We start from the raw sequence: 14,326 nt of genomic DNA on the forward strand, positions 1-14,326 counted from the left end.
GGTGGCAAGACTTCCACTTCACTAGCAAGCAAGAAGGAATCTCTCTTGGAGTGAAGGAGTCACTCCCCTGCATCCGGAGGCTCTAACTGTAATGACGACCGGCTGTGTGGATCTTCTCTCCTATGGAGCTGCATGGATCCCTGTATCACAGGTGGTGGTCTGGAGTGGTCCCCTTGCTTCTCTCTACTAGCCGTCCAACTTGGGAGACGGTAAGCCCTTGTCTCTCCTTGTAGGACAGCACCCCTGAGCACCGCTACACTTGCAGCTACCTATGCTTGTTTGGTCCTCCTCAAAAGGGATCTTCAGGCTCCATGTAGTGGAGAAAATGATTGCTCCAATCCTTAATCACACCACTAGCAATATGATTTGTATTCTAACATTGTCATATCTTACATATAGCAATTTGTCGCCTCAGTCCAGATATCATTCCGATTTTTGTTGGAATGGGAATGATATCCGGAATGATGCAGCAAATGCTATATGAGAGATATGATCATCTTAGAATACTAACTGTGGCACCCTTCTGGCTTTCAGATTCAAGAGTACTCTGAACTCCCACATGAGGGATAGCATTCTAGATGGAACATGCCCCATGCAGATGGAGTAATAATGATAAGGACAGTCAGAGAGTTTGTGAGGCTCCTCTGCAGATCTCTCACTATGTATGGAGGTTAATGTAAAGGCTTACCACAAACCTCTTACCTTCTGCCTATGGCATGACAATGCAGAGAAGATATGGGCCAACTCTACAGTCCCTAACCTCTTACTTGCAAGAGTATTTTGAACATGGACCATAAGCTGGGGGTCGGGGGGGAGGGGGGTCCTAGGTTTTCGGATGGATCCCTCTATATTCAGTGCTGTGAACCTTGAAAACAAAAGGCATACATCAGTCACGGCAAAAGCATAAACTGATACCTGTTTAAGAACCCACCATATAATACTACTAAATGACTATCTGTGATTCACTGCTGCTCTCATACCGGGACACCTGATATATTCACTGGTACAGAAAAGGGTGTGATGAGAAACAAGCAATTCCATTAACAACCCCATAAAAGTGGATTCTATAATGCAGACACACAAGGTAAGTATGAGGCACACATCTGGACACACTTTCCATAAAGGAAGAATCAAATGATTATTAACCTTAATTTTCCACAGTTGAGATTTTGTCATCACCTCTTCCTTTTTTGCATAAACACAATGAGTAAAACCTCAGAGAATGTTATTCTCACACTCTCACAATGTTTTAGCATGCCACAGCCGGTCCACAATATTGCGCCATGACCCAGTTACTATTTTACTAGATCCAGGCTCCTTTAAGAAAGTGTACATTACATGCCTTGCATAAATGAAATATCACAAACGTTGGTATGCAACTTAATTAATTAATGTATCAAGTGCTGTGATTAAGGTAATGTATTTGCATGCAAGTTGTTTGGAACAATGTCATTGCATGTGCTTTGATGAGAACGAGTCAAGCATGCACTATAAATCAGACAAGTCAAGCATGTCCTTTGCGTACAACTATGTTGGATGCTAGCGCTCAGTTCAGGACAAGACACTGCATGCGCCTTTTTTCATTGGAACAAACTGTGGCAGGCTTTTCAAACAGAACAAGTACTTGCATGCACTCCTATTGATCTAAGTGTCTCTGTGCGTGTCATTCCTCTCTGAAGATGGAGGTACTTCTGTGAATGCTGGTCTTTATATCCCCAGAGATTTGATGTGGCAGGTTACTAGCAGCGGGAGGTGGGTTATCTGAAATCCAAACAAAAAAGAAAAAACTTTCCGACAATGTAGAGCAACCTCTCACACTGTGATATCTTGAAGAAAAGGGGTGTCAGGACAGCGGGTGCGGCCTAGGTAACTTTAGGAGGCTGGCCTGGTTTGAAGTGGGTACCCTAGGTACTTACACCTAATACCAGGTCCAGTTATCCCTTATCAGTGGAATGTAGTCAGTTGTTTAGCAGCTTAGGCTGTCTAGAGGTAGCTGTAGCAGAGCAGCTTAGGCTGAACTAGGAGGCATGCAAAGCTCCTGCAATATCACAATAGTTACACAGTACTTTTACAGATTAAAATACAAAACTCAATGTTACCAAGAATAAAGTAGTTTATTTTAATGACACAAGGCCAAAAATATCTTAGAGGGAATTCTCCTTCTGGAGGTAAGTATTATATACAATATATATACTAGAGACCAAAATCAGTTAAGTAAATAGTCACAGAATAGTGCAAACAGTAGAAAATACAATAGAATGCAATAGGCCTAGGGGCAACACAAACCATATACTAAGAAAGTGGAATGTGAATCACAAAGTCCCCCCTAGGCAAGTGTAGTGTGTAGATGGGTGCTGGGAGTGTAAGAAAACCACAAAGGTGAGTAAAATACCCCACCCCAGAGCCCAGGAAAGCAGGAGTAAAGTACTGCAGATTTCCTCAGGACACAATACAAGTCCTATAAGAGTTATTGCAAGAACCAAGCAAGACTGCAAGCAACAAATGGTGGATTCCTGGCCCTGAAGACCTGTGAAGAGAAGAGACCAAGTCCAGAAGTCACAGAAGATTCCAGGAAGGACAGGAGCCCCTGCCAGCCTAGAAGAGGATGCTAAAGAGGATTCTCCGGTTAGAAGAAGTCTACAGAAGAGCACCATAGAAGATTGATGCGAGTTCCTGCATGATGCAAGAGATGTCCCACGTTGAGACGTTGTATGCAGGCAGTTTGCATCACTGGATTCGTCCAACAGGCCTTGGTTCAAGCAAGGTTGCTGTTTGTGTCAAAATGGTGCTGTCTGGATCCAGGAATGACCTGGGGGCCTCAACTTGGACTGAGGAGGCAGAGGAGCCTCCCAACACTGGAGGGAACCCACAGATGACCAGGTAGCACCCATGGGAGTCCCAGGACATGGGGACAAAGAAGGTGCGAATTGCGGTTGGTGCAGCACTACAAAAGAAGGTCCCACACCGCCGGAGAACAGCTCAGTGAGTTGTGCGTCACAGAATGGAGTGCTGGGGATCTGTGCCACGCTGTGCAGGAAGGAGTCTTGCAAAGAGTGCACAGAGGCCCCAGGAGCTAGAGATGACATGGTGCACAGGGGTACTGTCGCAAACCGGGAAGGCAAGCTCTTACCTCTGCCAAATTTGGACAGCCGGACCTTAGGACAGTGTGGGTCAAAGGGGTCCACCACCTGTGCTCCAGGCAGCATGCTCATTGCCAGGAGAGGAGTCCCGGAGAACCAGTCGTCGTCTTGGAAGGTGCCTGCTGGAACAGGGAAGTGACTCCATCACTCCACGGGAGATTCCTTCAGTTCTTCTGGTGCAGGGTGAAGGTAGGGAGCCCTCAGAGCATGCACACTTTGGAAACTGCTTTGCAATTGCTGGCTGGAGCTGAAGTTGTAGGGTCACAGCAGCCTTTCTGGATACTTTGTTGCAGTTACAGCGGTTCCTGGAACAGTCTGTGGTTGATCCGACAGTCAGAAGCTGAAGCAGAGGATGCAGAGGATTCCTGGAGGAAACTTGCAAGCTGAAACTGAAGAGGAACCCACATGAGAGACCCTAAATAGCATTGAGAGGGGGACTGGATACCTAACCAGGTATGCACCTATCAGGAGGGGTCTCTGATGTCACCTGCTGGCACCGGCCACTCAGAGATCTCCATAGTGTCCCCACGCCTTGGAAAACAAGATGGCTAATGCCAGGGACACACTGGAGGAGCTCTGAGCACCATAGCTGGGGTGGTGATGGACAGGGGAGTGGGTCACTCCCCTTTCCTTTGTCAAGTTTTGTGCCAGAGACTGGGGGGCCCTGAACCGGTGTAGACTGGGTTATGCAAGGAGGGCACCATCTGTTCCCTTCAAAGCATTTCCAGAGGCTCTGGGAGGCTACCACTCCCAAGCCTATAACACCTATTTCCAAAGGGAGAGGGTGTAACACTCTTCTCCCAAAGGAAATGCCTTGTTCTGCCTTCCTGGGACTGAGCTGCGCAGACCCTAGGAGGGCAGAACCCTGTCTGTGAGGTGGCATCAGCTGTAGCTGCAGTGCAAGCCTCAGAGAGCTGATTTGGCAGTATTGGGGTTCCATGGTGGAGCCCCCAGGATGCATGGGATTGGCCCTCCCAATACCACATTTGGAATGGGGTGGGACAATTCCATGATCTTAGACACCATACATGGCCATATTCAGAGTTACCATTGTGAAGCTACAATAGGTATTGACCTATATGTAGTGCACGCGTGTAATGGCATCCCCGCACTCACGAATTCTGGGGAATTGGCCCTGGACAGCGTGGAGACACCTTTGCTAGTGCAAGGGTGCCCTCACACTTAGTAACTTTGCACTTAGCCTTCAGTAAATGAAGGTTAGACATATAGGTGACTTACAAGTTACTTAAGTGCAGTGAAAATGGCTGTGAAATAGTGTGTGCACTATTTCACGCAGGCTGCAGAGGTAGTACTGTGAAAGGGTTTTTGCTGAGCTCCTTATGGGTGGCAAAAGAAATGCTGCAGCCCATAAGAATCTCCTGGAACCCCAAAGCCCTGGGTACCTAAGTACCATATACTAAGGGGGATCCAGTGTGCCAATTGGAATTGCAATATGAAGTCACTAAACTATAGTGACTAATTTGGAAGCAGAGAGAGCATAAGAACTGAAGTTCTGGTTTGCAGGATCCCAGTGAGACAGTAAAAACACATCCTCACAAACAGGCCAAAAGTGCAGGTAACCATGCTAGAAAGAGGCTACTTTCTCACAGTAACCGACACCGTGTCCCATCCAAGATGCCCGCCATGACTGGATGAGGTCTTACAGGACTTCGACAAGTTGCCAAACACACTGCTAACCTCCCCAGCAGCCACTCGCAGACGTCCCCACATTCAAGCAACGCACAAACAAACAAGGGTCAAGCCCACACAACTACCACACCACCACGCCAGCCAGGTAAGCTAACTATCCGGTAGGGATATGGTCAGAAGTGTGACAGCTAGCACTGCATTTGGATGCTAAAAAGTGGCTGGAATGAGTTATGGACCTGTCCTTCATTTTGAAACGTTCGATACGTTCTGTTCTTCCTTAAAGGACATATTGTGTTAGCTTGGTTATCTTGTCTCTTTTCTTTCAAATCACTGTGAGCTCTGGGCCATAAATATCAACTATGTTTCCAAGGAGGAATGATGGCCCCTTTGCATGGCTTGGTTTGGTCCTCTCTTAGCTCCGGGTTTCCTTCCTGCACGTTGCGATTCCTGTTTATTAGTGTCTCAAAGAGGAAAACAAATGTTTAAAGCTGCCATTAAGCAAGACATTGTATGCTGCAACACCGTCTCACAATTTACATTGTAAACAATGGTGCCTGCTCAGAGATCATTTTCAAACTGTTAAGAAAGAGGCATCCCGCCAGGTCGCTCAATTAGGTCTATTCACACACTCCATTCAGCACCATTATTGAAGCCTTCCCTGCCGGCCCCTGCAACTCTTCACAAGTCAGATTTGTCATTGGAGCAGGAAGGAAAGGAGGGTATTTTTAGGCAGCACATTGCTTAGAATGCAACACAAATCATGCCTGTCTTTCATTTGCCGTGTTTACATGCCTAATTGTATTTTAGGAATGCGCATTATACTTACAATGAAGTGCACAGAAGTGAAAATAGAGCTGCATAGCCGCACAGGGGAGCACCTTAAAGGAAATATAGCTTGTAACAATGTTCACTTGCATACCTGGATAAGTTTGAAAATGTCTATTTAGGGGCATATTTATACTCCGTTTGCGCCGGAATTGCGTCGTTTTTTTTGACGCAATTTCGACGCAAAACTAACTCCATATTTATACTTTGGCGTTAGACGCGTCTAGCGACAAAGTCCATGGAGTTAGCGTAATTGTTTAGCGTGGACACCTACTTTGCGTTAATTATATGCAAGGTAGGCGTTCCCGTCTAAAAAATCGACTCCGAGGCATGTGCGTCGGATTTATACTCCCGGGCAAAAATCACGCCCGGGAGTGGGCGGGTCAAAAAAAATGACATACGGCCGCTTTTGCGCCGTTTTTTAGCGCCTGCTAAAGGCAGGCGTTAAGGGACCTGTGGGCTCTGAAGGAGCCCAGAGGTGCCCTCCCATGCCCCCAGGGACACCCCCTGTCACCCTTGCCCACCCCAGGAGGACACCCAAGGCTGGAGGGACCCATCCCAGCGACATTAAGGTAAGTTCAGGTAATTTTTTTTTTTTTTGTGGCATAGGGGGGCCTGATTTGTGCCCCCCTACATGCCACTATGCCCAATGACCATGCCCAGGGGACAGAAATCCCCTGGGCATGGCCATTGGGCAAGGGGGCATGACTCCTGTCTTTGCTAAGACAGGAGTCATTTCTATGGGGTTTGGGAGTGAAAAAAAATGGCGCAAATCGGGTTGAGGCGCAAAAATTGCCTCAACCTGACTTGCCCCATTTCTTGACGCCCAAGCCCCATATCCCCCTACGCCGGCGCTGCCTGGTGTACGTCTTTGCTAAGACAGGAGTCATTTCTATGGGGTTTGGGAGTGAAAAAAAATGGCGCAAATCGGGTTGAGGCGCAAAAATTGCCTCAACCTGACTTGCCCCATTTCTTGACGCCCAAGCCCCATATCCCCCTACGCCGGCGCTGCCTGGTGTACGTCTTTTTTTTTAACGCACACCAGACGGCGCCGGCGGCTAACGCCGGCTAACGTCATTCAATAAATACGGCGCCCGCATGGCGCTTCAGAATGGCGTTAGCCGGCGCTAATTGTTTTGACGCAAAAAGTATAAATATGGGCCTTAATGTTTAAGGTACAGGTGCCAGGGACATGGTGATAGTTCAGCGATGGGGTAGTATTGTTCCATGATTATTTGTTCCAGATTATCTATCTGGGCATTTCCCAAGTTTTTCCGACTAAAGTGGATATGTCCGGGGTCTTGTACTGAGGCAGATTTTATTGAGACACTAGGATTTTTGCTGTTTGATCACTCGACAGCTAGATTTTATTGAACACTTCTATAGAAGTAAACTAAAACACAGAAGCTCTATTTGAAAAGAAGGCCTATGTCACCTTATTTCTTTTCAAGACTCCCCCCTGTCTTAGATGGATTTATCAAAGGACAAAGTCAGCAACTGCAGACCAAGCCTGACATTCATTCCTGCTTATCATTGCTCCTTATGGTTCCTCATTACTGGTGATCTTTGAAAGTGGTGGAGTTTAAATACCCGTTCCGAATTTCATCAGAAGAATGAGTAGTGGGGGTGCTGGGTCAGATCCCAAAAGACAAAATAGTACAGTGCATTTTTTCAGCACAATTTTCACATACATTTTGTAAAAATACATAGTTTATGGAGAAGCACTCGTGATATTTTCCAATATTAGCGTGCCCCTTCCCTGAGTTATTGTGACTTTACCCTCCTCGAGAAAACCTCTGGGGGATGGTATAAAATAATGCATTTTCTGTCAAATTCTGACAATATGTTTAAAATGAAATAGATCACATGGGCAGATGGAGACAGGTAATATAATACGACCTACCATATTAATAGCATTGTTAATTTCTTCCTTATTTAACTGCCTTTCATTTTCCAGCCTGCTACTTTTATGTAGATTCTTAGTCATAACTTAGTACTGAGAATCGTGTTGGAATGGGGCATGGTAAAAAATAAAACAAGTACACACAGTTCACATTTTCAGGTCATGGACAACCGAGCTAACAGATTTCACAGGATCCTAAAGTAGTGCTCTTTCTTGAGGTGATAAAGACCTGCTATGTTTGGTCTGCAGGGAATATACAGTCTCACTGGCTTAGATCTCCAACAGTAGTACTGATTATCACTCAAGTTGCCACTTCTTTTTAGAAAATTAAATATCTTGTCCTCCAAATATCAGCTTCTTACTTTCTGAGAATACACACAAGGCTCACAAAGTTGTGAGAAATGTTCAAGTGGGATTTATTAAGCGCAGATCAGGCAACCATCAGACATTATAGGTTTGAAAAATATGACCCCGACTCTTACACGGTTATTTTTCTCAATGAGGAGAAAACCTTTGATCATGTCAACTGACATTCTTTGATGGAAACATTCAAAGTGGTGAGGGTTGGAAGACAATTCTGTGATAATATTATTTACATTGTACACAGTACCCAAGCCGAGGTGGATGGTGCCAAAATTGTATTTAGTTTATCTTTTCTTAGCTTTTTTAAATCACAACTAAACCAAGCCGATTTCGTATTAGAAGAGATGGATGGGGCTTCTCCTTTTACATTTTGTATTTAATTTCTCTTTGTGACCATTGTTAACTACACTCTGACTAAACATTAACATGCAATGGAATCATAATTGGTAACCAGGAATATGGAACACTCCTGTGAGAAATGTTATTGTTGTTTGAGATGGGCAAAGCCCTACTCAAGCAACAACCACAGTCTTTGTCAGGTTGAACCACACAAAATCACTAAATTAAACCTCTGATAGCATGGCACAAAAGCAGTCAGGCTTAACTTAGAGGCAATGTGTAATGTATTTATGAAGCAAAATGATAATATGAAAACATAACACAAGGAAATCCCACACCAATTTAGAAAAATAAAATAAAATTTAATAAAATATTTGAGAGAAAAATCCTATCAGTATAACTTGAGTTGTGAGTTTTTAAAGTGAAAAATCAACCATGGACATCAACCACGCAAGACCGGGACAAAGTCGAAAGGTATGGCTGACCTCAATGGAGTGCAGTTTGTCAATCCCAAAGTGGTTTGTGCTCAGTCTATGTGTACCGTTGGTCTTAGAAGAAAGTTTGAAGTAAAATGTTTGAGAATGTAAAGTTCAGTGGGGCAAGGCAGGCAGCGGTGTATGAGGAGGAGGAGTCATCATCAGGGAGAAGCTGGACAAAGTCACTGTGAAGAATTCTACATTCAGGCTTACGGCCTGATTACGATTTTGGCGGATGAGGTTACTCTATTACAAACGTGACGGATATCCCGTCCACGGTATTACAATCCCTTTATGTCCTATGGAGATTGTAATATGGCAGATGGAATGTCTGTCATGTTTGTGAAGGAGTATTCTAGCCACCAAGATCGTAATCAGGCCCTTAGTCTTTTTTATGGAAATCGAAAATCTTTAGCAGGATGAAGCTACAGGGTTTCGCTGATGCAAGCTCCACAAGGCCAGATACTCCATATGTGAGGAGCCGCTGAACAGGATCTGCAGCTAAGGAGAAGCACATGCGGGAGCTACCACAAAGTAAGGCAACCAATGATACACCTTGAGCTGATCGGTGAACATTTAGGTCTCAGACTTCTCTCGGTTTTCCAAGCACTCTTTGGCTGAAAATTCCCTAAGTCCCAAGTTTGAACATCTTTAGCACCACTTCCATAAGTCCAGGACTGGAGCGGCACCACTTAGAGGGCCAGGACTCACTCACACTGGGTCCAGGTGTGGGTCTTCTGAAGTACATACCAGGCCACAGGAAGCGGGGCAGTCTTCTGAGAGTCCTCCACTGGTCCAGAAGTAAACTGAAGAGTGGGACTGAGGGTTCTAGTTTTATACCTAGTGCCAGCTTTGAAATGAAGGAATGTTCTTTAGTCTTCCCCCCACAGAAGTGTCTGAAATTTCCTGCTTTCCTGCCCTTTTCCAAGGATGTCTGAAGAGCACAAAAGGCTAGTGTGAAGTTCTTCGTGTTAGGGATGAGGCGGTTAGTTTGAAGTGCAAATGGGTTGTGCACAGTTCCACCCCACCCATCCTACCAAGATGTCCCATCCTGTCAACACCAACTCCCACTCCCCCCTATTATGTGGCTGTCTAGGAGGAATACACAAAGGCTAACTGCCAAATACACCTAGTCATGTGATCCAGGAAACAGGCTGCAGGCACCCAATGGTTAGGGTAAGAAAATGCGAACTTTCTAAAAGTGGCATTTTCAGAATTGTGACTTAAGCTTAAAATCTAAACTTATCATAGATGTTTTTAAATAACAATTCCGTAGACACCAAATATGAACTTTCTACCTGCTCCCAAACAAAGTTATCGCTTATTAAGTGTAATAAGATAACTCAATGTTATCCAAAGGGAGAGGTAGTCCTCACAGTTGTGAAAAGTGAATATGAGAGTTTTTCACTACTAGGACATGAAAAACATTAAACTATGTGTCCAGCTTTTTAAATACAATGCACCTTCTTCTATAATGCTGTTTAGGGCCTACCCTAGGGGTGACTGATATTTATTAAAAAGGCAGTTTATGCTTGACAAATGGTTTATTTTGCCAGGTCAAAATTGCAGTTTAAAACTGCACTCCCTGACTGCGATGCCAGATGTGAAACATGTTTTTAAAGGGCTATTGAAGTGTGTGGCACGATAACTGCTGAAGGCCCACTAGTAACTAGTAACATTTAATGTACTGGCCCTCGGGATATGGTATACCACTTTATTAGGGGCTTGTAAGTAAATTAAATATGCCAAGCAGGTGTAAACCACGTTTACCATGTTTTAGGGAGTGAGCACAAGCACTTTAGCACTGGTTAGCAGGTGGTAAACTGCCCATAGACCAAAGGACTACAACAATGAATTCAGTAAAACAGGAGGGGAGATGAAAATAATGTGGGGGACAACCACTCAAAAGGAAAACAGGTCAAGCAAAATATTAACACCTATGCAGCTATGCAGCTCAAGACCTTCTAACCTGATCAAGTTAGTGTCTGGCTAGAAGATAATTTAGACAGATCACAGTTGATGCTCACATATTGAGGATGTATTAATAGTGCATTTGATCAACCATTTTTTTCTAGTTGCCAAACCAGTTCAAATATTTAGGTATCTTGATTCCTACGTCTGTAAGTAATACTATTAATTTACATCTGATTGTTACTCTAAAGTCATTGCAGCTAAACATGGGAAAAAACAGGCATTTCTTAGTAGTGTTCTTTTACCTAAACTAAAGGCTGTCAATTTTATTGTTTTACTAACATTTTTCTTCTTAAGAGGGTTCCATGGGGGAGAATCACACATTACTGAAAATGATAAACCTTTAATCTGCAAATCTTGGCTCAGAAAAGCATCATCAGGGTAAATCATATATGGAATCAGTGCTGCACTGTTTCTTGGGACAATAAGAAATGTGGCTTTGGAATCCCTGAGAGTGAGACCAGGAAATACCAAAGTTGTGCTTAACACAGCTTTCACATTCCTCATACCTTCAGGTTCTAGAAATTGGGTTTTGATTGAAATAATGTTCACATATAGCTCTGAACTAAAACTTCAGTAATTCAGAAAACTCACACCTACACTACTTCAAATGAGAACTTAAAAAACAGTAGCAAAACAACTAAAGTCTGTTCTGACACCCAAAAAGTATACACGACGCAAATATTTAATTGGAGGTTTTACTGAATACCATTCTGTAAATTCAAATATAAACTTCAGAATGAAGTTCACATCAAGAAGTAAGTATATTGGATCTTCCCATGTTTGTGAAATGTAACATGAATAGTGAATTATCTACTTAAGTGCAGTAAACGATGCTTTCAGTTACTAGAATTGATTTCATTTTGACAAATAACACCATACTTTTTAACTGTCTTGCTTCAGGTTTTGACCAAAACATTCCTTTGTGGATACAAATGGCACCCTGTCTGGTGAGGGTATTACTCTATGAGTTTGAAAGTTCACTGAAGAAAAGCCCAGAATATAACATTAGAGTGGGGTAATGGCCTGAAATGAAAGAATGTTATTTAGAAACTTGGGTCAGGAATCCAACTTTGGTGATATTTAGAACGTTTAGAATGTTATAGTGGCAGACTGGCCCTCTCGCTCATGTGCTGTGTGCACCGGGGGAAATATCCGGTTGATTTTCTGTTTGGTTCTGATGTTTATATGTTACACATGAATGCTTTTTTGGGTTGGGTTTTATTAACCTTAACAGATTAAGGGGGTCATTCTGACCCTGGTGGTCGGTGATAAAGCGGCGGCCAACCCGCCAACAGGCAGGCGGTCCAAAAAAAGGAATTCTGACCCTGGCGGGAACCGCCAACACAGCCCGCCACTTTAACACTCCGACCGCCATGGCGGGACAGACAAACAGCGCGGCGGTCACCGCCAACAGGCAGGCGGCAGACAATGTACCGCCCACCCTATCACAACTCATCAATCCGCCACCTTTTCTGGGGCGGGAGCCCCGCCGATAAAAACACGACGGAAACAGACTACGAACGGGAAAACGCTCACCTATACACACTCCACGAGGAAGGAGGACAGCATGGAACCCGAATTAAACATCCTACCAGCTATTGTCTACCTGCTCATCTACCAGGAGTACGAACGCCGGCGCAGACGACAACGGCGAGTACTGCACCTACGACACAGGCGAGGGGGGAGGAGGAAAGCTTACGCGCACACACATGCGCCATACACCCATCCCCCCACCACAAATACCTACACCCCGATGCCGAGCAACAAGTCAGAGTGACACCCCCAAACCCACCGGAATAATGCAAAGACACAATTAAAATGATCTATAAAATATATGTAGAAATAGCTCCATTAAAGGTATGTGAAATATGCCATATAAAAGATACAAAAATAAGGAATGAACAGAGTCAACAATATATACATAGGCAATAAGTCCTGCACATACCCTCAAAGTTCCATAGTCCGTGGGCCAATGTGCACAAACACATGGGCAAAGCCCACACAGGAGACCAGATACCATTGGAGAGAACACTGCTGGGGCATCAGATGATAAAACTACAGGCACCTCAGGGGGAACGGAAGGGGGTGCACCTCAGCCACATGAGTCCTTGACGCCAGATTCACGAGGGGCCTCCATGCCCACTGTTCCATCCTGGGGAGTGCAAAGTCACAGTCTCACAAGTCTCTACAGTGGGTGGCTTGCCCACTGTTCCATCCTGGGGAGTGCAAAGCCACAGTCTCTTGAGTCTCTACATTTGGTGGCTTGCCCACTGTTCCATCCTGGGGAGTGCAAAGCCACAGTCTCTCGAGTCTCTACAGTGGGTGGCTTGCCCACTGTTCCATCCTGGGAAGTGCAAAGCCACAGTCCATCAGATGGATTACCGACTCCACTGTTAATGGAGGAGGCATGGTGCCCAGAGTGCTTCCTGAAGCCCTGGTCGACACAGAACCGGCACTGTCAATGGGCCAGCGGAGCTTGAGATGAAGGCCCCAGCGGAGCGGTGCAGAGACGGCGGGACCCAGCGGAGCGGTGCTTGAGATGAAGGCCCCAGGGGAGCGGTGCAGAGACGGCGGGACCCAGCGGAGCGGGGCTTGAGATGAAGGCCCCAGCAGAGCGGTGCAGAGACGGCGGGACCCAGCGGAGCGGTGCTTGAGATGAAGGGCCCAGCGGAGCGGTGCTTGAGATGAAGGCCCCAGCGGAGCGGTGCTTGAGATGAAGGCCCCAGCGGAGCGGTGCTTGAGATGAAGGGCCCAGCGGAGCGGTGCTTGAGATGAAGGCCCCAGCGGAGCGGTGCTTGAGATGAAGGCCCCAGCGGAGCGGTGCAGAGACGGCGGGACCCAGCGGAGCGGTGCTTGAGATGAAGGCCCCAGCGGAGCGGTGCAGAGACGGCGGGACCCAGCGGAGCGGTGCTTGAGATGAAGGGCCCAGCGGAGCGGTGCTGGAGATGAAGGCCCCAGCGGAGCGGTGCAGAGACGGCGGGACCCAGCGGAGCGGTGCTTGAGATGAAGGGCCCAGCGGAGCGGTGCTTGAGATGAAGGCCCCAGAGGAGCGGTGCAGAGACGGCGGGACCCAGCGGAGCGGTGCTTGAGATGAAGGGCCCAGCGCAGCGGTGCTTGAGATGAAGGCCCCAGCGGAGCGGTGCAGAGACGGCGGGACCCAGCGGAGCGGTGCTTGAGATGAAGGGCCCAGCGGAGCGGTGCTTGAGATGAAGGCCCCAGCGGAACGGTGCAGAGACGGCGGGACCCAGGTGAGCGGTGCTTGAGATGAAGGCCCCAGCGGAGCGGTGCAGAGACGGCGGGACCCAGCGGAGCGGTGCTTGAGATGAAGGGCCCAGAGGGGCGGTGCTTGAGATGAAGGCCCCAGTGGAGCGGTGCAGAGACGGCGGGACCCAGCAGAGCGGTGCTTGAGATGAAGGCCCCAGCGGAGCGGTGCAGAGACGGCGGGACCCAGCGGAGCGGTGCTTGAGATGAAGGCCCCAGCGGAGCGGTGCAGAGACGGCGGGACCCAGCGGAGCGGTGCTTGAGATGAAGGGCCCAGCGGAGCGGTGCTGGAGAGGAAGGCCCCAGCGGAGCGGTGCAGAGACGGCGGGACCCAGCGGAGCGGTGCTTGAGATGAAGGGCCCAGCGGAGCGGTGCTTGAGATGAAGGCCCCAGCG

The sequence above is a fragment of the Pleurodeles waltl genome, chromosome 5, assembly GCF_031143425.1.
Source record: "Pleurodeles waltl isolate 20211129_DDA chromosome 5, aPleWal1.hap1.20221129, whole genome shotgun sequence".
Taxonomy (NCBI): domain Eukaryota; kingdom Metazoa; phylum Chordata; class Amphibia; order Caudata; family Salamandridae; genus Pleurodeles; species Pleurodeles waltl.